Raw genomic sequence first — 20,804 nt, 5'->3', positions numbered from 1 at the left:
TATTTCCTTTTTCACCACAACCCTCTTTGGGCTTCCAACTATCACTTTGCCAATTCCACAAGAACTGTCTTAGCGAAGGCTTCTTGAGGGGAAAGCTGTAACTCTGTGAGATGAATTAACAGAACACTAAGCAGTTTCTCTGAAAGCTTCTTTCTCTTTGTTATCGGAGGATAGTTACTTTGGCCCTATAGTCTTCAAAGGGATCCGAAATATCTGTTCTCAGATTCCACAGAAATAAGGCTAGCAAAGAGATCCAAGAAATACAGATGTACCTCTGTGAGATGAATTAACAGAACACTAAGCAGTTTCTCAGAAAGCTTCTTTCCAGATTTCATCTGAGGATATTTCCATTTTCACCATAGCCCTCTAGGGCTTCCAAATATCACTTTGCCATTTCCACAAGAACTTTCTTAGCGAAAAGCTTCTTGAGGGGAAAGCTGTAACTGTGTGAGATGATTTCATAGAACACAAAGAAGTTTCTCAGAGAGCTTCTTTCTCTTTGTTATCGGAGGATATTTCCTTTGGCCCTGTAGTCTGCAAAAGGATCCGAAATATCTGTTCTCAGATTCCATAGAAATAAGGCTAGCAAAAGATCCACGAAATACAGATGTAACTCTGTGACTGAAAGTCACATATCACAGAGGAGTTTCTCATAATGCTTCTTTCCAGATTTCATTTGAGGATATTTCCTTTTTCAGCATAGCCCTCTATGGGCTTCCAAATATCACTTTGCCAATTCCACAAAAACTGTCTTAGCGAAAGGCTTCTTGAGGCGAAAGCTGTAACTCTGTGAGATGATTTCACAGAACACAAAGAAGTTTCGCAGAAAGCTTCTTTCTCTTTGTTATCGGAGGATAGTTCCTTTGGCCCTATAGTCTTCAAAGGGATCCGAAATATCTGTTCTCAGATTCCACAGAAATAAGGCTAGGAAAGAGATCCACGAAATGCACATGTAACTCTGTGAGATGAATTAACAGAACACTAAGCAGTTTCTCAGAAAGCTTCTTTCCAGATTTCATCTGAGGATGTTTCCTCTTTCACCATAGCCCTCTCTGGACTTCCAAATATTACATTGCCAATTCCACAAGAACTGTCTTAGGGATAGGCTTCTTGAGAGTAAAGCTGTAACTCTGTGAGATGATTTCACAGAACACAAAGAAGTTTCTCAGAAAGCTTCTTTCTCTTTGTTATCGGAGGATATTTCCTTTGGCCCTATAGTCTTCCAAGGGATCCGAAATATCTGTTCTCAGATTCCACAGAAATAAGGCTAGCAAAGAGATCCACGAAATACAGATGTAACTCTGTGAGATGAATTAACAGAACACTAAGCATTTTGTCAGAAATCTTCTTTCCAGATTTCATCTGAGAATATTTACTTTTTCACCATAGCCCTCTCTGGGCTTCCAAATATCACTTTGCCAATTCCACAAGAACTGTCTTAGCGAAAGGCTTTTTGAGGGCAAAGCTGTAACTCTGTGAGATGATTTCACCGAACACAAAGAAGTTTCTCATAAAGCTTCTTTCTCTTTGTTATCGGAGGATATTTCCTTTGGCCCTATAGTCTTCAAAGGGATCCGAAATATCTGTTCTCAGATTCCACAGAAATAAGGCTAGAAAAGAGATCCACGAAATGCAGATATACCTCTGTGATTTGAATTAACAGAACACTAAGCAGTTTCTCAGGAAACTTCCTTCCAGATTTCATCTGAGGATATTTCCTTTTTCACCATACCCCTCTATGGGCTTCCAAATATCACTTTGCCAATTCCACAAGAACTGTCTTAGCGAAAGGCTTCTTGAGGGGAAAGCTGTAACTCTGTGAGATGATTTCAGAGAACACAAAGAAGTTTCTCAGAAAGCTTCTTTCTCTATGTTATCGGAGGATATTTCCTTTGGCCTTATAGTCTTGAAAGGAATCCGAAATATCTGTTCTCAGATTCCACAGATATAAGGCTAGCAAAGAGATCCACGAAACACAGATGCAACTCTGTGAGATGAATTAACAGAACACTAAGCAGTTTCTTAGAATGATTCTTTCCAGATTTCATCTGAGGATGTTTCCTTTTTCACCATAGCCCTCTACGGTCTTCCAAATATCACTTTGCCAATTCCACAAGAACTCTCTTAGCGAAAGGCTTCTTGAGGGGAAAGCTGTAACTCTGTGAGATGATTTCACAGAACACAAAGAAGTTTCTCAGAAGGCTTCTTTCTCTTTGTTATCGGAGGATATTTCCTTTGGCCCTATAGTCTTCCAAGGGATCCAAAAAATCTGTTCTCAGATTCCGCAGAAATAAGGCTAGCAAAGAGATCCACGAAATACAGATGTAACACTGTGAGATGAACTAACAGAACATTAAGTACTTTCTCAGAAAGATTCTTTCCAGATTTCATCTGAGGATATTTCCTTTTTCACCATAGCCCTCTATGGCCTTCCAAATATCACTTTGCCAATTCCACAAGAACTGTCTTAGCGAAAGGCTTCTTGAAGGGAAAGCTGTAACTCTGTGAGGTGATTTCACAGAACACAAAGAAGTTTCTCAGAAAGCTTCTTTCTCTTTGTTATCGGAGGATATTTCCTTTGGCCCTATAGTCTTCAAAGGGATCCGAAATATCTGTTCTCAGATTCCACAGAAATAAGGCTAGCAAAGAGATCAACGAAATACAGATGCAACTCTGTGAGATGAATTAACAGAACACTAAGTAGTTTCTCAGAAAGCTTCTTTCCCGATTTCATCTGAGGATATTTCCTTTTTCACCATAGCCCTCTACGGTCTTCCAAATATCACTTTGCCAATTCCACAAGAACTGTCTTAGCGAAAGGCTTCTTGAGGGGAAAGCTGTAACTCTGTGAGATGATTTCACAGAACACAAAGAAGTTTCTCAGAAAGCTTCTTTCTCTTTGTTATCGGAGGATATTTCCTTTGGCCCTATAGTCTTCCAAGGGATCCAAAATATCTGTTCTCAGATTCCACAGAAATAAGGCTAGCAAAGAGATCCACGAAATACAGATGTACCTCTGTGAGATGAATTAACAGAACACTAAGCAGTTTCTCAGAAAGCTTCTTTCCGGATTTGATCTGAGGATATTTCCTTTCTCACCATAGCCCTTTATGGGCTTCCAAATATCACTTTGCCAATTCCACAAGAACTGTCTTAGCGAAAGGCTTCTTGAGGGGAAAGCTGTAACTCTGTGAGGTGATTTCACAGAACACAAAGAAGTTTCTCAGAAAGCTTCTTTCTCTTTGATATCGGAGGATATTTCCTTTGGCCCTATAGTCTTCAAAGGGATCCGAAATATCTGTTCTCAGATTCCACAGAAATAAGGCTAGCAAAGAGATCCACGAAATACAGATGTAACTCTGTGAGATGAATTAACAGAACACTAAGCAGTTTCTCAGAAAGCTTCTTTCCAGATTTCATCTGAGGATATTTCCTTTTTCACCATAGGCCTCTATGGGCTTCCAAATAACACTTTGCCAATTCCACAAGAACTGTCTTAGCGAAAGGCTTCTTGAGATGAAAGCTGTAAATCTGTGAGATGATTTCACAGAGCACAAAAAGTTTCTAAGACAGCTTCTTTTTCTTTGTTTTCGGAGGATATTTCCTTTGGCCCTGTAGTCTTCCAAGGGATCCGAAATATCTGTTCTCAGATTCCACAGAAATAAGGCTAGCAAAGAGATCCACGAAATACAGATGTAACTCTGTGAGATGAATTAACAGAACACTAAGCAGTTTCTCAGAAAGCTTCTTTCCAGATTTCATCTGAGGATATTTCCTTTTCTTCCTTAGCCCTCTATGGGCTTCCTAATATCACTCTGCCAATTCCACAAGAACTGTCTTAGCGAAAGGCTTCTTGAGGGGAAAGCTGTAAATCTGTGAGATGATTTCACCGAACACAAAGAAGTTTCTCAGAAAGCTTCTTTCTCTTTGTTATCGGAGGATATTTCCTGTGGCCCTATAGTCTTCAAAGGGATCCGAAATATCTGTTCTCAGATTCCACAGAAATAAGGCTAGCAAAGACATCCACGAAATACAGATGTAACTCTGTGAGATGAATTAACAGAACACTAAGCAGTTTCTCAGAAAGCTTCTTTCCGGATTTGATCTGAGGATATTTCCTTTTTCACCATAGCCCTTTATGGGCTTCCAAATATCACTTTGCCAATTCCACAAGAACTGTCTTAGCGTAAGGCTTCTTGAGGGGCAAGCTGTAACTCTGTGTGATGATTTCACAGAACATAATGAAGTTTTCAGAAAGCTTCTTACTCTTTTTTATCGGAGGATATTTCCTTTGGCCCTATAGTCTTCAAAGGGATCAGAAATATCTGTTCTCAGATTCCACCAAAATAAGTCTAGCAAAGAGATCCACGAAATACAGATGTAACCCCGTGAGATGAATTAACAGAACACTAAGCAGTTTCTCAGATCGCTTCTTTCTAGATTTCATCTGAGGATATTTCCTTTTTCACCATTGCCCTCTAGGGGCTTCCTAATATCACTTTGCCAATTCCACAAGAAATCTCTTAGCGAAAGGCTTCTTGAGGGCAAAGCTGTAACTCTGTGAGATGATTTCACAGAAAACAAAGAATTTTTTCTGAAAGCTTCTTTCTATTTGTTATCGGAGGATATTTGCTTTGGCCCTATAGTCTTCAAAGGGATCCGAAATATCTGTTCTCAGATTGCACAGAAGTAAGGCTAGCAAACAGATCCACGAAATACAGATGTAAATCTGTGAGATGAATTAACAGAACACTAAGCAGTTTCTCAGAAAGCTTCATTCCAGAATTCATCTGAGGATATTTCCTTTTTCACCACAGCCCTCTATGGCCTTCCAAATATCACTTTGCCAATTCCACAGGAACTGTCTTAGCGAAAGGCTGCTTGAGGTGAAAGCTGTAACTCTGTGACATGATTTCCCAGAACACAAGGAAGTTTCTCAAAAAGCTTCTTTCTCTTTGTTATCGGAGGATATTTCCTTTGGCCAAATAGTCTTCCAAGGGATACGAAATATCTGTTCTCAGATTCCACCGAAATAAGGCTAGCAAAGAGATCCACGAAATACAGATGTAACTCTGTGAGATGAATTAACAGAACACTAAGCAGTTTCTCAGAAAGCTTCTTTCCAGATTTCATCTGAGGATATTTCCATTTTCACCATAGCCCTCTATGGCTTCCAAATATCACTTTGCCATTTCCACAAGAACTGTCTTAGCGAAAAGCTTCTTGAGGGAAAGCTGTAACTGTGTGAGATGATTTCATAGAACACAAAGAAGTTTCTCAGGGAGCTTCTTTCTCTTTGTTATCGGAGGATATTTCTTTTGGCCCTGTAGTCTGCAAAAGGATCCGAAATATCTGTTCTCAGATTCCATAGAAATAAGGCTAGCAAAAGATCCACGAAATACAGATGTAACTCTGTGACTGAAAGTCACATATCACAGAGCAGTTTCTCATAATGCTTCTTTCCAGATTTCATCTGAGGATATTTCCTTTTTTAGCATAGCCCTCTATGGGCTTCCAAATATCACTTTGCCAATTCCACAAAAACTGTCTTAGCGAAAGGCTTCTTGAGGCGAAAGCTGTAACTCTGTGAGATGATTTCACAGAACACAAAGAAGTTTCTCAGAAAGCTTCTTTCTCTTTGTTATCGGAGGATATTTCCTTTGGCCCTACAGTCTTCAAAGGGATCCGAAATATCTGTTCTCAGATTCCACAGAAATAAGGCTAGCAAAGAGATAAACGAAATACAGATGTAACTCTGTGAGATGAATTAACAGAACACTAAGCAGTTTCTCAGAAAGCTTCTTTCCAGATTTCATCTCAGGATATTTCCTTTTTCACCATTGCCCTCTATGGGCATCCAAATAACACTTTGCCAATTCCACAAGAACTGTCTTAGCGAAAGGCGTCTTGAGATAAAAGCTGTAACTCTGTGAGATGAATTAACAGAACACTAAGCACTTTCTCAGAAAGCTTCTTTCCCGATTTCATCTGAGGATATTTCCTTTTTCACCATAACCCTCTTTGGGCTTCCAAATATCATTTTGCCAATTCCACAAGAACTGTCTTAGCAAAAGGCTTCTTGAGGGGAAAGCTGTAACTCTGTGAGATGATTTTACAGAACACAAAGAAGTTTCTCAGAAAGCTTCTTTCCCTTTGTTATCAGAGGATATTTCCTTTGGCCCTATATTCTTCAAAGGGATCCGAAATATCTGTTCTCAGATTCCACAGAAATAAGGCTAGCAAAGAGATCCACGAAATACAGATGTAACTCTGGGAGATGAATTAACAGAACACTAAGCAGTTCCTCAGAAAGCTTCTTTCCAGATTTCATCTGACGATATTTCCTTTTCTTTCTTAGCCCTCTATGGGCTTCCTAATATCACTCTGCCAATTCCACAAGAACTGTCTTAGCGAAAGGATTCTTGAGGGGAAAGCTGTAACTCTGTGAGATGATTTCACCGAACACAAAGAAGTTTCTCAGAAAGCTTCTTTCTCTTTGTTATAGGAGGATATTTCCTTTGGCCCTATAGTCTTCAAAGGGATCCGAAATATCTCTTCTCAGATTCCACAGAAATAAGGCTAGAAAAGAGATCCACGAAATGCAGATGTACCTCTGTGAGATGAATTAACAGAACACTAAGCAGTTTCTCAGGAAGCTTCCTTCCAGGTTTCATCTGAGGATATTTCCTTTTTCACCATAGCCCTCTATGGCCTTCCAAATATCACTTTGCCAATTCCACAAGAATTGTCTTAGCGAAAGGCTTCTTGAGGGGAAAGCTGTAACTCTGTGAGATGATTTCACAGAACACAAAGAAGTTTCTCAGAAAGATTCTTTCTCTTTGTTATCGGAGGATATTTCCTTTGGCCCTATAGTCTAGAAGGAATCCGAAATATCTGTTCTCAGATTCCACAGAAATATGGCTAGCAAAGAGATCCACGAAATACAGATGCAACTCTGTGAGATGAATTAACAGAACACTAAGCAGTTTCTCAAAAAGATTCGTTCCAGATTTCATCTGAGGATATTTCCTTTTTCACCATAGCCCTCTGTGGTCTTCCAAATATCACTTTGCCAATTCCACAAGAACTCTCTTAGCGAAAGGCTTCTTGAGGGTAAAGCTGTAACTCTGTGAGATGATTTCACAGAACACAAAGAAGTTTCTCAGAAAGCTTCTTTCCCTATGTTATCGGAGGATATTTCCTTTGGCCCTATAGACTTCCAAGGGATCCAAAATATCTGTTCTCAGATTCCACAGAAATAAGGCTAGCAAAGAGATCCACGAAATACAGATGTACCTCTGTGAGAAGAATTAACAGAAAATTAAGTACTTTCTCAGAAAGCTTCTTTCCAGATTTCATCTGAGGATATTTCCTTTTTCACCATAGCCCTCTATGGCCTTCCAAATATCACTTTGCCAATTGCACAAGAACTGTCTTAGCGAATGGCTTCTTGAGGGGAAAGCTGTAACTCTGTGAGGTGATTTCACAAAACACAAAGAAGTTTCTCAGAAAGCTTCTTTCTCTTTGTTATCGGAGGATATTTCCTTTGGCCCTACAGTCTTCAAAGGGATCCGAAATATCTGTTCTCAGATTCCACAGAAATAAGGCTAGCAAAGAGATCCACGAAATACAGATGCAACTCTGTGAGATGAATTAACAGAACTCTAAGCAGTTTCTCAGAAAGCTTCTTTCCCGATTTTATCTGAGGATATTTCCTTTTTCACCATTGCCCTCTACGGTTTTCCAAATATCACTTTGCCAATTCCACAAGAACTGTCTTAGCGAAAGGCTTCTTGAGGGGAAAGCTGTAACTCTGTGAGATGATTTCACAGAACACGAAGAAGTTTCTCAGAAGGCTTCTTTCCCTTTGTTATCAGAGGATATTTCCTTTGGCCCTATAGTCTTCCAAGGGATCCGAAATATGTGTTCTCAGATTCCACAGAAATAAGGCTAGCAAAGAGATCCACGAAATAGAGATGTAACACTGTGAGATGAATTAACAGAACACTAAGCAGTTTCTCAGAAAGCTTCTTTACAGATTTCATCTGAGGATATTTCCTTTTCTTCCATAGCCCTCTATGGGCTTCCAAATATCACTCTGCCAATTCCACAAGAACTGTCTTAGCGAAAGGATTCTTGAGGGGAAAGATGTAACTCTGTGAGATGATTTCACAGAACACAAAGAAGTTTCTCAGAAAGCTTCTTTCTCTTTGTTATCGGAGGATATTTCCTTTGGCCCTATAGTCTTCAAAGGGATCCGAAATATCTGTTCTCAGATTCCACAGAAATAAGGCTAGCAAAGACATCCACGAAATACAGATGCAACTCTGTGAGATGAATTAACAGAACACTAAGCAGTTTCTCAGAAAGATTCTTTCCAGATTTCATCTGAGGATATTTCCTTTTTCACCATAGCCCTCTACGGTCTTCCAAATATCACTTTTCCAATTCCACAAGAACTGTCTTAGCGAAAGGCTTCTTGAGGGGAAAGCTGTAACTCTGTGAGATGATTTCACAGAACACAAAGAAGTTTGTCAGAGAGCTTCTTTCTCTTTGTTATCGGAGGATATTTCCTTTGGCCCTGTAGTCTGCAAAAGGATCCGAAATATCTGTTCTCAGATTCCATAGAAATAAGGCTAGCAAAAGATCCACGAAATACAGATGTAACTCTGTGACTGAAAGTCACATATCACAGAGCAGTTTCTCATAATGCTTCTTTCCAGATTTCATCTGAGGATATTTCCTTTTTTAGCATAGCCCTCTAGGGCCTGCCAAATATCACTTTGCCAATTCCACAAAAACTGTCTTAGCGAAAGGCTTCTTGAGGCGATAGCTGTAACTCTGTGAGATGATTTCACAGAACACAAAGAAGTTTCTCAGAAAGCTTCTTTCTCTTTGTTATCGGAGGATATTTCCTTTGGCCCTATAGTCTTCAAAGGGATCCGAAATATCTGTTCTCAGATTCCACAGAAATAAGACTAGCAAAGAGATCCACGAAATACAGATGTAACTCTGTGAGATGAATTAACAGAACGCTAAGCAGTTTCTCAGAAAGCTTCTTTCCAGATTTCATCTGAGGATATTTCCTTTTCTTCCTTAGCCCTCTATGGGCTTCCTAATATCACTCTGCCAATTCCACAAGAACTGTCTTAGCGAAAGGCTTCTTGAGGGGAAAGCTGTAAATCTGTGAGATGATTTCACCGAACACAAAGAAGTTTCTCAGAAAGCTTCTTTCTCTTTGTTATCGGAGGATATTTCCTGTGGCCCTATAGTCTTCAAAGGGATCCGAAATATCTGTTCTCAGATTCCACAGAAATAAGGCTAGCAAAGAGATCCACGAAATACAGATGTAACTCTGTGAGATGAATTAACAGAACACTAAGCAGTTTCTCAGAAAGCTTCTTTCCGGATTTGATCTGAGGATATTTCCTTTTTCACCATAGCCCTTTATGGGCTTCCAAATATCACTTTGCCAATTCCACAAGAACTGTCTTAGCGTAAGGCTTCTTGAGGGGCAAGCTGTAACTCTGTGTGATGATTTCACAGAACATAATGAAGTTTTCAGAAAGCTTCTTACTCTATTTTATCGGAGGATATTTCCTTTGGCCCTATAGTCTTCAAAGGGATCAGAAATATCTGTTCTCAGATTCCACCAAAATAAGTCTAGCAAAGAGATCCACGAAATACAGATGTAACCCCGTGAGATGAATTAACAGAACACTAAGCAGTTTCTCAGATCGCTTCTTTCTAGATTTCATCTGAGGATATTTCCTTTTTCACCATTGCCCTCTAGGGGCTTCCTAATATCACTTTGCCAATTCCACAAGAAATCTCTTAGCGAAAGGCTTCTTGAGGGCAAAGCTGTAACTCTGTGAGATGATTTCACAGAAAACAAAGAATTTTTTCTGAAAGCTTCTTTCTATTTGTTATCGGAGGATATTTGCTTTGGCCCTATAGTCTTCAAAGGGATCCGAAATATCTGTTCTCAGATTGCACAGAAGTAAGGCTAGCAAACAGATCCACGAAATACAGATGTAAATCTGTGAGATGAATTAACAGAACACTAAGCCGTTTCTCAGAAAGCTTCATTCCAGAATTCATCTGAGGATATTTCCTTTTTCACCACAGCCCTCTATGGCCTTCCAAATATCACTTTGCCAATTCCACAGGAACTGTCTTAGCGAAAGGCTGCTTGAGGTGAAAGCTGTAACTCTGTGACATGATTTCCCAGAACACAAGGAAGTTTCTCAAAAAGCTTCTTTCTCTTTGTTATCGGAGGATATTTCCTTTGGCCAAATAGTCTTCCAAGGGATACGAAATATCTGTTCTCAGATTCCACCGAAATAAGGCTAGCAAAGAGATCCACGAAATACAGATGTAACTCTGTGAGATGAATTAACAGAACACTAAGCAGTTTCTCAGAAAGCTTCTTTCCAGATTTCATCTGAGGATATTTCCATTTTCACCATAGCCCTCTATGGCTTCCAAATATCACTTTGCCATTTCCACAAGAACTGTCTTAGCGAAAAGCTTCTTGAGGGAAAGCTGTAACTGTGTGAGATGATTTCATAGAACACAAAGAAGTTTCTCAGGGAGCTTCTTTCTCTTTGTTATCGGAGGATATTTCTTTTGGCCCTGTAGTCTGCAAAAGGATCCGAAATATCTGTTCTCAGATTCCATAGAAATAAGGCTAGCAAAAGATCCACGAAATACAGATGTAACTCTGTGACTGAAAGTCACATATCACAGAGCAGTTTCTCATAATGCTTCTTTTCAGATTTCATCTGAGGATATTTCCTTTTTTAGCATAGCCCTCTATGGGCTTCCAAATATCACTTTGCCAATTCCACAAAAACTGTCTTAGCGAAAGGCTTCTTGAGGCGAAAGCTGTAACTCTGTGAGATGATTTCACAGAACACAAAGAAGTTTCTCAGAAAGCTTCTTTCTCTTTGTTATCGGAGGATATTTCCTTTGGCCCTACAGTCTTCAAAGGGATCCGAAATATCTGTTCTCAGATTCCACAGAAATAAGGCTAGCAAAGAGATAAACGAAATACAGATGTAACTCTGTGAGATGAATTAACAGAACACTAAGCAGTTTCTCAGAAAGCTTCTTTCCAGATTTCATCTCAGGATATTTCCTTTTTCACCATTGCCCTCTATGGGCTTCCAAATAACATTTTGCCAATTCCACAAGAACTGTCTTAGCGAAAGGCGTCTTGAGATAAAAGCTGTAACTCTGTGAGATGAATTAACAGAACACTAAGCACTTTCTCAGAAAGCTTCTTTCCCGATTTCATCTGAGGATATTTCCTTTTTCACCATAACCCTCTTTGGGCTTCCAAATATCACTTTGCCAATTCCACAAGAACTGTCTTAGCAAAAGGCTTCTTGAGGGGAAAGCTGTAACTCTGTGAGATGATTTTACAGAACACAAAGAAGTTTCTCAGAAAGCTTCTTTCCCTTTGTTATCAGAGGATATTTCCTTTGGCCCTATATTCTTCAAAGGGATCCGAAATATCTGTTCTCAGATTCCACAGAAATAAGGCTAGCAAAGAGATCCACGAAATACAGATGTAACTCTGGGAGATGAATTAACAGAACACTAAGCAGTTCCTCAGAAAGCTTCTTTCCAGATTTCATCTGACGATATTTCCTTTTCTTTCTTAGCCCTCTATGGGCTTCCTAATATCACTCTGCCAATTCCACAAGAACTGTCTTAGCGAAAGGATTCTTGAGGGGAAAGCTGTAACTCTGTGAGATGATTTCACCGAACACAAAGAAGTTTCTCACAAAGCTTCTTTCTCTTTGTTATCGGAGGATATTTCCTTTGGCCCTATAGTCTTCAAAGGGATCCGAAATATCTCTTCTCAGATTCCACAGAAATAAGGCTAGAAAAGAGATCCACGAAATGCAGATGTACCTCTGTGAGATGAATTAACAGAACACTAAGCAGTTTCTCAGGAAGCTTCCTTCCAGGTTTCATCTGAGGATATTTCCTTTTTCACCATAGCCCTCTATGGCCTTCCAAATATCACTTTGCCAATTCCACAAGAATTGTCTTAGCGAAAGGCTTCTTGAGGGGAAAGCTGTAACTCTGTGAGATGATTTCACAGAACACAAAGAAGTTTCTCAGAAAGATTCTTTCTCTTTGTTATCGGAGGATATTTCCTTTGGCCCTATAGTCTAGAAGGAATCCGAAATATCTGTTCTCAGATTCCACAGAAATATGGCTAGCAAAGAGATCCACGAAATACAGATGCAACTCTGTGAGATGAATTAACAGAACACTAAGCAGTTTCTCAAAAAGATTCGTTCCAGATTTCATCTGAGGATATTTCCTTTTTCACCATAGCCCTCTGTGGTCTTCCAAATATCACTTTGCCAATTCCACAAGAACTCTCTTAGCGAAAGGCTTCTTGAGGGTAAAGCTGTAACTCTGTGAGATGATTTCACAGAACACAAAGAAGTTTCTCAGAAAGCTTCTTTCCCTATGTTATCGGAGGATATTTCCTTTGGCCCTATAGACTTCCAAGGGATCCAAAATATCTGTTCTCAGATTCCACAGAAATAAGGCTAGCAAAGAGATCCACGAAATACAGATGTACCTCTGTGAGAAGAATTAACAGAAAATTAAGTACTTTCTCAGAAAGCTTCTTTCCAGATTTCATCTGAGGATATTTCCTTTTTCACCATAGCCCTCTATGGCCTTCCAAATATCACTTTGCCAATTGCACAAGAACTGTCTTAGCGAATGGCTTCTTGAGGGGAAAGCTGTAACTCTGTGAGGTGATTTCACAAAACACAAAGAAGTTTCTCAGAAAGCTTCTTTCTCTTTGTTATCGGAGGATATTTCCTTTGGCCCTACAGTCTTCAAAGGGATCCGAAATATCTGTTCTCAGATTCCACAGAAATAAGGCTAGCAAAGAGATCCACGAAATACAGATGCAACTCTGTGAGATGAATTAACAGAACTCTAAGCAGTTTCTCAGAAAGCTTCTTTCCCGATTTTATCTGAGGATATTTCCTTTTTCACCATTGCCCTCTACGGTTTTCCAAATATCACTTTGCCAATTCCACAAGAACTGTCTTAGCGAAAGGCTTCTTGAGGGGAAAGCTGTAACTCTGTGAGATGATTTCACAGAACACGAAGAAGTTTCTCAGAAGGCTTCTTTCCCTTTGTTATCAGAGGATATTTCCTTTGGCCCTATAGTCTTCCAAGGGATCCGAAATATGTGTTCTCAGATTCCACAGAAATAAGGCTAGCAAAGAGATCCACGAAATAGAGATGTAACACTGTGAGATGAATTAACAGAACACTAAGCAGTTTCTCAGAAAGCTTCTTTACAGATTTCATCTGAGGATATTTCCTTTTCTTCCATAGCCCTCTATGGGCTTCCAAATATCACTCTGCCAATTCCACAAGAACTGTCTTAGCGAAAGGATTCTTGAGGGGAAAGATGTAACTCTGTGAGATGATTTCACAGAACACAAAGAAGTTTCTCAGAAAGCTTCTTTCTCTTTGTTATCGGAGGATATTTCCTTTGGCCCTATAGTCTTCAAAGGGATCCGAAATATCTGTTCTCAGATTCCACAGAAATAAGGCTAGCAAAGACATCCACGAAATACAGATGCAACTCTGTGAGATGAATTAACAGAACACTAAGCAGTTTCTCAGAAAGATTCTTTCCAGATTTCATCTGAGGATATTTCCTTTTTCACCATAGCCCTCTACGGTCTTCCAAATATCACTTTTCCAATTCCACAAGAACTGTCTTAGCGAAAGGCTTCTTGAGGGGAAAGCTGTAACTCTGTGAGATGATTTCACAGAACACAAAGAAGTTTGTCAGAGAGCTTCTTTCTCTTTGTTATCGGAGGATATTTCCTTTGGCCCTGTAGTCTGCAAAAGGATCCGAAATATCTGTTCTCAGATTCCATAGAAATAAGGCTAGCAAAAGATCCACGAAATACAGATGTAACTCTGTGACTGAAAGTCACATATCACAGAGCAGTTTCTCATAATGCTTCTTTCCAGATTTCATCTGAGGATATTTCCTTTTTTAGCATAGCCCTCTAGGGCCTGCCAAATATCACTTTGCCAATTCCACAAAAACTGTCTTAGCGAAAGGCTTCTTGAGGCGATAGCTGTAACTCTGTGAGATGATTTCACAGAACACAAAGAAGTTTCTCAGAAAGCTTCTTTCTCTTTGTTATCGGAGGATATTTCCTTTGGCCCTATAGTCTTCAAAGGGATCCGAAATATCTGTTCTCAGATTCCACAGAAATAAGACTAGCAAAGAGATCCACGAAATACAGATGTAACTCTGTGAGATGAATTAACAGAACGCTAAGCAGTTTCTCAGAAAGCTTCTTTCCAGATTTCATCTGAGGATATTTCCTTTTCTTCCTTAGCCCTCTATGGGCTTCCTAATATCACTCTGCCAATTCCACAAGAACTGTCTTAGCGAAAGGCTTCTTGAGGGGAAAGCTGTAAATCTGTGAGATGATTTCACCGAACACAAAGAAGTTTCTCAGAAAGCTTCTTTCTCTTTGTTATCGGAGGATATTTCCTGTGGCCCTATAGTCTTCAAAGGGATCCGAAATATCTGTTCTCAGATTCCACAGAAATAAGGCTAGCAAAGAGATCCACGAAATACAGATGTAACTCTGTGAGATGAATTAACAGAACACTAAGCAGTTTCTCAGAAAGCTTCTTTCCGGATTTGATCTGAGGATATTTCCTTTTTCACCATAGCCCTTTATGGGCTTCCAAATATCACTTTGCCAATTCCACAAGAACTGTCTTAGCGTAAGGCTTCTTGAGGGGCAAGCTGTAACTCTGTGTGATGATTTCACAGAACATAATGAAGTTTTCAGAAAGCTTCTTACTCTTTTTTATCGGAGGATATTTCCTTTGGCCCTATAGTCTTCAAAGGGATCAGAAATATCTGTTCTCAGATTCCACCAAAATAAGTCTAGCAAAGAGATCCACGAAATACAGATGTAACCCCGTGAGATGAATTAACAGAACACTAAGCAGTTTCTCAGATCGCTTCTTTCTAGATTTCATCTGAGGATATTTCCTTTTTCACCATTGCCCTCTAGGGGCTTCCTAATATCACTTTGCCAATTCCACAAGAAATCTCTTAGCGAAAGGCTTCTTGAGGGCAAAGCTGTAACTCTGTGAGATGATTTCACAGAAAACAAAGAATTTTTTCTGAAAGCTTCTTTCTATTTGTTATCGGAGGATATTTGCTTTGGCCCTATAGTCTTCAAAGGGATCCGAAATATCTGTTCTCAGATTGCACAGAAGTAAGGCTAGCAAACAGATCCACGAAATACAGATGTAAATCTGTGAGATGAATTAACAGAACACTAAGCAGTTTCTCAGAAAGCTTCATTCCAGAATTCATCTGAGGATATTTTCTTTTTCACCACAGCCCTCTATGGCCTTCCAAATATCACTTTGCCAATTCCACAGGAACTGTCTTAGCGAAAGGCTGCTTGAGGTGAAAGCTGTAACTCTGTGACATGATTTCCCAGAACACAAGGAAGTTTCTCAAAAAGCTTCTTTCTCTTTGTTATCGGAGGATATTTCCTTTGGCCAAATAGTCTTCCAAGGGATACGAAATATCTGTTCTCAGATTCCACCGAAATAAGGCTAGCAAAGAGATCCACGAAATACAGATGTAACTCTGTGAGATGAATTAACAGAACACTAAGCAGTTTCTCAGAAAGCTTCTTTCCAGATTTCATCTGAGGATATTTCCATTTTCACCATAGCCCTCTATGGCTTCCAAATATCACTTTGCCATTTCCACAAGAACTGTCTTAGCGAAAAGCTTCTTGAGGGAAAGCTGTAACTGTGTGAGATGATTTCATAGAACACAAAGAAGTTTCTCAGGGAGCTTCTTTCTCTTTGTTATCGGAGGATATTTCTTTTGGCCCTGTAGTCTGCAAAAGGATCCGAAATATCTGTTCTCAGATTCCATAGAAATAAGGCTAGCAAAAGATCCACGAAATACAGATGTAACTCTGTGACTGAAAGTCACATATCACAGAGCAGTTTCTCATAATGCTTCTTTCCAGATTTCATCTGAGGATATTTCCTTTTTTAGCATAGCCCTCTATGGGCTTCCAAATATCACTTTGCCAATTCCACAAAAACTGTCTTAGCGAAAGGCTTCTTGAGGCGAAAGCTGTAACTCTGTGAGATGATTTCACAGAACACAAAGAAGTTTCTCAGAAAGCTTCTTTCTCTTTGTTATCGGAGGATATTTCCTTTGGCCCTACAGTCTTCAAAGGGATCCGAAATATCTGTTCTCAGATTCCACAGAAATAAGGCTAGCAAAGAGATAAACGAAATACAGATGTAACTCTGTGAGATGAATTAACAGAACACTAAGCAGTTTCTCAGAAAGCTTCTTTCCAGATTTCATCTCAGGATATTTCCTTTTTCACCATTGCCCTCTATGGGCTTCCAAATAACATTTTGCCAATTCCACAAGAACTGTCTTAGCGAAAGGCGTCTTGAGATAAAAGCTGTAACTCTGTGAGATGAATTAACAGAACACTAAGCACTTTCTCAGAAAGCTTCTTTCCCGATTTCATCTGAGGATATTTCCTTTTTCACCATAACCCTCTTTGGGCTTCCAAATATCACTTTGCCAATTCCACAAGAACTGTCTTAGCAAAAGGCTTCTTGAGGGGAAAGCTGTAACTCTGTGAGATGATTTTACAGAACACAAAGAAGTTTCTCAGAAAGCTTCTTTCCCTTTGTTATCAGAGGATATTTCCTTTGGCCCTATATTCTTCAAAGGGATCCGAAATATCTGTTCTCAGATTCCACAGAAATAAGGCTAGCAAAGAGATCCACGAAATACAGATGTAACTCTGGGAGATGAATTAACAGAACACTAAGCAGTTCCTCAGAAAGCTTCTTTCCAGATTTCATCTGACGATATTTCCTTTTCTTTCTTAGCCCTCTATGGGCTTCCTAATATCACTCTGCCAATTCCACAAGAACTGTCTTAGCGAAAGGATTCTTGAGGGGAAAGCTGTAACTCTGTGAGATGATTTCACCGAACACAAAGAAGTTTCTCAGAAAGCTTCTTTCTCTTTGTTATCGGAGGATATTTCCTTTGGCCCTATAGTCTTCAAAGGGATCCGAAATATCTCTTCTCAGATTCCACAGAAATAAGGCTAGAAAAGAGATCCACGAAATGCAGATGTACCTCTGTGAGATGAATTAACAGAACACTAAGCAGTTTCTCAGGAAGCTTCCTTCCAGGTTTCATCTGAGGATATTTCCTTTTTCACCATAGCCCTCTATGGCCTTCCAAATATCACTTTGCCAATTCCACAAGAATTGTCTTAGCGAAAGGCTTCTTGAGGGGAAAGCTGTAACTCTGTGAGATGATTTCACAGAACACAAAGAAGTTTCTCAGAAAGATTCTTTCTCTTTGTTATCGGAGGATATTTCCTTTGGCCCTATAGTCTAGAAGGAATCCGAAATATCTGTTCTCAGATTCCACAGAAATATGGCTAGCAAGGAGATCCACGAAATACAGATGCAACTCTGTGAGATGAATTAACAGAACACTAAGCAGTTTCTCAAAAAGATTCGTTCCAGATTTCATCTGAGGATATTTCCTTTTTCACCATAGCCCTCTATGGTCTTCCAAATATCACTTTGCCAATTCCACAAGAACTCTCTTAGCGAAAGGCTTCTTGAGGGTAAAGCTGTAACTCTGTGAGATGATTTCACAGAACACAAAGAAGTTTCTCAGAAAGCTTCTTTCCCTATGTTATCGGAGGATATTTCCTTTGGCCCTATAGACTTCCAAGGGATCCAAAATATCTGTTCTCAGATTCCACAGAAATAAGGCTAGCAAAGAGATCCACGAAATACAGATGTACCTCTGTGAGATGAATTAACAGAAAATTAAGTACTTTCTCAGAAAGCTTCTTTCCAGATTTCATCTGAGGATATTTCCTTTTTCACCATAGCCCTCTATGGCCTTCCAAATATCACTTTGCCAATTGCACAAGAACTGTCTTAGCGAATGGCTTCTTGAGGGGAAAGCTGTAACTCTGTGAGGTGATTTCACAAAACACAAAGAAGTTTCTCAGAAAGCTTCTTTCTCTTTGTTATCGGAGGATATTTCCTTTGGCCCTACAGTCTTCAAAGGGATCCGAAATATCTGTTCTCAGATTCCACAGAAATAAGGCTAGCAAAGAGATCCACGAAATACAGATGCAACTCTGTGAGATGAATTAACAGAACTCTAAGCAGTTTCTCAGAAAGCTTCTTTCCCGATTTTATCTGAGGATATTTCCTTTTTCACCATTGCCCTCTACGGTTTTCCAAATATCACTTTGCCAATTCCACAAGAACTGTCTTAGCGAAAGGCTTCTTGAGGGGAAAGCTGTAACTCTGTGAGATGATTTCACAGAACACGAAGAAGTTTCTCAGAAGGCTTCTTTCCCTTTGTTATCAGAGGATATTTCCTTTGGCCCTATAGTCTTCCAAGGGATCCGAAATATGTGTTCTCAGATTCCACAGAAATAAGGCTAGCAAAGAGATCCACGAAATAGAGATGTAACACTGTGAGATGAATTAACAGAACACTAAGCAGTTTCTCAGAAAGCTTCTTTACAGATTTCATCTGAGGATATTTCCTTTTCTTCCATAGCCCTCTATGGGCTTCCAAATATCACTCTGCCAATTCCACAAGAACTGTCTTAGCGAAAGGATTCTTGAGGGGAAAGATGTAACTCTGTGAGATGATTTCACAGAACACAAAGAAGTTTCTCAGAAAGCTTCTTTCTCTTTGTTATCGGAGGATATTTCCTTTGGCCCTATAGTCTTCAAAGGGATCCGAAATATCTGTTCTCAGATTCCACAGAAATAAGGCTAGCAAAGACATCCACGAAATACAGATGCAACTCTGTGAGATGAATTAACAGAACACTAAGCAGTTTCTCAGAAAGATTCTTTCCAGATTTCATCTGAGGATATTTCCTTTTTCACCATAGCCCTCTACGGTCTTCCAAATATCACTTTTCCAATTCCACAAGAACTGTCTTAGCGAAAGGCTTCTTGAGGGGAAAGCTGTAACTCTGTGAGATGATTTCACAGAACACAAAGAAGTTTGTCAGAGAGCTTCTTTCTCTTTGTTATCGGAGGATATTTCCTTTGGCCCTGTAGTCTGCAAAAGGATCCGAAATATCTGTTCTCAGATTCCATAGAAATAAGGCTAGCAAAAGATCCACGAAATACAGATGTAACTCTGTGACTGAAAGTCACATATCACAGAGCAGTTTCTCATAATGCTTCTTTCCAGATTTCATCTGAGGATATTTCCTTTTTTAGCATAGCCCTCTAGGGCCTGCCAAATATCACTTTGCCAATTCCACAAAAACTGTCTTAGCGAAAGGCTTCTTGAGGCGATAGCTGTAACTCTGTGAGATGATTTCACAGAACACAAAGAAGTTTCTCAGAAAGCTTCTTTCTCTTTGTTATCGGAGGATATTTCCTTTGGCCCTATAGTCTTCAAAGGGATCCGAAATATCTGTTCTCAGATTCCACAGAAATAAGACTAGCAAAGAGATCCACGAAATACAGATGTAACTCTGTGAGATGAATTAACAGAACGCTAAGCAGTTTCTCAGAAAGCTTCTTTCCAGATTTCATCTGAGGATATTTCCTTTTCTTCCTTAGCCCTCTATGGGCTTCCTAATATCACTCTGCCAATTCCACAAGAACTGTCTTAGCGAAAGGCTTCTTGAGGGGAAAGCTGTAAATCTGTGAGATGATTTCACCGAACACAAAGAAGTTTCTCAGAAAGCTTCTTTCTCTTTGTTATCGGAGGATATTTCCTGTGGCCCTATAGTCTTCAAAGGGATCCGAAATATCTGTTCTCAGATTCCACAGAAATAAGGCTAGCAAAGAGATCCACGAAATACAGATGTAACTCTGTGAGATGAATTAACAGAACACTAAGCAGTTTCTCAGAAAGCTTCTTTCCGGATTTGATCTGAGGATATTTCCTTTTTCACCATAGCCCTTTATGGGCTTCCAAATATCACTTTGCCAATTCCACAAGAACTGTCTTAGCGTAAGGCTTCTTGAGGGGCAAGCTGTAACTCTGTGTGATGATTTCACAGAACATAATGAAGTTTTCAGAAAGCTTCTTACTCTTTTTTATCGGAGGATATTTCCTTTGGCCCTATAGTCTTCAAAGGGATCAGAAATATCTGTTCTCAGATTCCACCAAAATAAGTCTAGCAAAGAGATCCACGAAATACAGATGTAACCCCGTGAGATGAATTAACAGAACACTAAGCAGTTTCTCAGATCGCTTCTTTCTAGATTTCATCTGAGGATATTTCCTTTTTCACCATTGCCCTCTAGGGGCTTCCTAATATCACTTTGCCAATTCCACAAGAAATCTCTTAGCGAAAGGCTTCTTGAGGGCAAAGCTGTAACTCTGTGAGATGATTTCACAGAAAACAAAGAATATTTTCTGAAAGCTTCTTTCTATTTGTTATCGGAGGATATTTGCTTTGGCCCTATAGTCTTCAAAGGGATCCGAAATATCTGTTCTCAGATTGCACAGAAGTAAGGCTAGCAAACAGATCCACGAAATACAGATGTAAATCTGTGAGATGAATTACCAGAACACTAAGCAGTTTCTCAGAAAGCTTCATTCCAGAATTCATCTGAGGATATTTCCTTTTTCACCACAGCCCTCTATGGCCTTCCAAATATCACTTTGCCAATTCCACAGGAACTGTCTTAGC

The sequence above is a fragment of the Macaca mulatta genome, chromosome 13 (genome assembly GCF_049350105.2).
Source record: "Macaca mulatta isolate MMU2019108-1 chromosome 13, T2T-MMU8v2.0, whole genome shotgun sequence".
Taxonomy (NCBI): domain Eukaryota; kingdom Metazoa; phylum Chordata; class Mammalia; order Primates; family Cercopithecidae; genus Macaca; species Macaca mulatta.
The sequence above is the reverse complement of the archived record's forward strand: the minus strand, read 5'-3'. Positions refer to the sequence as shown.